The sequence below is a fragment of the Peromyscus maniculatus genome, chromosome 1, assembly GCF_049852395.1.
Source record: "Peromyscus maniculatus bairdii isolate BWxNUB_F1_BW_parent chromosome 1, HU_Pman_BW_mat_3.1, whole genome shotgun sequence".
Lineage (NCBI taxonomy): Eukaryota > Metazoa > Chordata > Mammalia > Rodentia > Cricetidae > Peromyscus > Peromyscus maniculatus.
This window is the reverse complement of record NC_134852.1, coordinates 160295681-160298023: the sequence shown is the minus strand read 5'-3', so window position 1 is coordinate 160298023 and position 2343 is coordinate 160295681.

The window sequence follows — 2343 nt, the reverse complement described above, 5'->3', positions numbered from 1 at the left end:
TTGTGTCACACTGGGGTGCATCAAGGAATCTGCCCTTTGAACTCAGATCCGGGTTCCTTGGGCTTGGGGAACTTGAGCACTAGCATGAGATACTAAGGAAGGAACCTGTGCCGAAGAAAATTATTCTCTCAATGCTGGGACTCGGAGAGCTCATGTGTATTCTGTGTGAGATATGGATAAGGCAGGAGAAAGCTGCCATGGAGCGAGATGGTATCTGACCATCCTGTATCCTGACTAGGGCTGTCATGGACAAGATGTCTGCAGACAACTGGCAGTGGAAGGCAACATCTGCAACCTAGTGAAAGCATCGTGGCCCTGCGGAGGAACAGCAGCGGGCCCCAGAGGAGAATGTCTGAGGAGCTCACAGAAGTGCCCTGGAACAGTCACTGTGAAGATCTGCCAATCCCAACCAACAGTAAGATCAGTTTCAGGGGTCTGGAGAGACGGCCCGGCAGCTAAGGGCACTTTTTGCACTTGCCGAGAATCTGAGGCTGGTTCCCCACAGGGCAGCTCACAACCATCTGTAACTCCAGTTTCAGGGCATCCAGTGCCCTCTTCTGGCCTCCACAGGCACTGTGCACACATGACACACATACATATGTGCTAACACCTATACACACACACACACACAAAAAAAAAAAAAATCCTTTTTTTAAAAAAAATCAACTGCAAAGGTGACTTGCCTCAGTCCTGGCATGAGCACTAGGTAACAGCTGTATCAGTTTCCCCCAAATCCCTAAGGTCTGAAAGCAATGTTTGTACCATGTGACTCTGAGCCATAAGACACACAGCTAATGGACTTAGTAGAAGCGACTTGACCAACAGGCAGCCAGTGTGTAGGCTGAGCTCTGTAGCGCGCTGAGCCAATCACATTCTCTCTTGGGGACTCAGGGTTGAGTGTGTAAGTGGTAATGAGCTGAGGTGGGAGAGAAGGGCAGGTGGAAATGGACCAGTGGTGAGAAAGCCGGAGTACTGAGGAGGAGGAGGAGGAGGAGGAGGAGGAGGAGGAGGAGGAGGAGGAGGAGGAGGAGCCAAGGCAGAAGGACCTCGCGCTGCTTGATTTTTCTCAATGTGACACAAGCTGGAGTCATCTGGGAAGAGAAAACCTCAGTGGAGAAAATGCCTCCAGGAGATTGGCATTTTCTTGATTGATGATTGGTGTGGGAGAGCCCAACCCACTGAGGGTGGTAACTCCCCTCAACAGGTGGTCCTGGGCTGTATAAGAAAACAAGCTGAGCAAACCATGGAGAGCAACCGGTAAGCAGCAACCCCCCTCCCTATGGTTTCTGCTTCTGTTCCTGCCTGGAGTTCCCGTTTCAGCTTCTCTCAATGGACTATGACTAGGGAGATGTAAGCCAAGAAACCCTAGATTAAACATAGAGGCTAGGCAGTGGTAGCACACACCTTTAATCTAGCGCTCTGGAGGCAGAGATCCCTTTGGATCTCTGTGAGTTCAAAGCCACCCTGGACCACATGAGATGAATCCAGTCTAAAAGAGAAACAAAGCCAGACAGTGGTGGCACACACTTTTAATCCCAGCACTAGGAAGACTGAGACAGGAAGTGATATGGCTGGGCGGAGAAAGGAATATAAAGTGAGAGGAGACAGGAGTTTGGCTCCTTTTGCCTGAGGACTCAGAGGCATTCAGTCTGAGGATTTGGGGAGACAGGATCTTGCTTCCCTTTCAGCCTGAGGCTTCGGTAATGGTGGGAAGTTTCTTTAGTGGAATCTTCCTTTGTCTCTCTGATCTTTCAGCATTTATTCCAATATCTGGCTCCAGGTTTTTATTATAAGACTGATTAGGACTCATACAACACTTTCCTCCCCGAGTTTATTTCTGGTCTTTATCACAGCAATAGACACCTAACTAGAACGGACCTTGGAAAGCTTTAGGAAGAGCAGCCAAATATATCCTGAATTTCTCTGTGGAAAGGGGTTGTACTAGGGACTGAACCTAAAACTTGATACATCCCAGGGCAACACTCTTTCCACTGAGCTACAGTCCCAGACCTGGAGGATTTGTCTTTCACACTCCACTGAATATTCATAGACTCCAGCTCCTGAGTCTCAGGGTGCCACGGTGGACCAAGTTCTAGGCCACTGGAGCCCTGGTTATCTGAGGTTCCCATTTCTGCGTATCCAGACTGTCTCCTCTGGCATACTGCAGTATCTGGCATACCACAGAAATGCCCTTCAGTTAACAGTGTTGGACTCTGTTTTCTGCGGTGCAAAGGGTGCTGCAGCGAAGAGAAAGAACCAGCAGGAAAGGGTGTTGCCCAGAGCAGAGTCGAGAGCTTCCCTTCAGCGACTTCACACCAAGTAACTACTGCAGCGTCCAGCCGG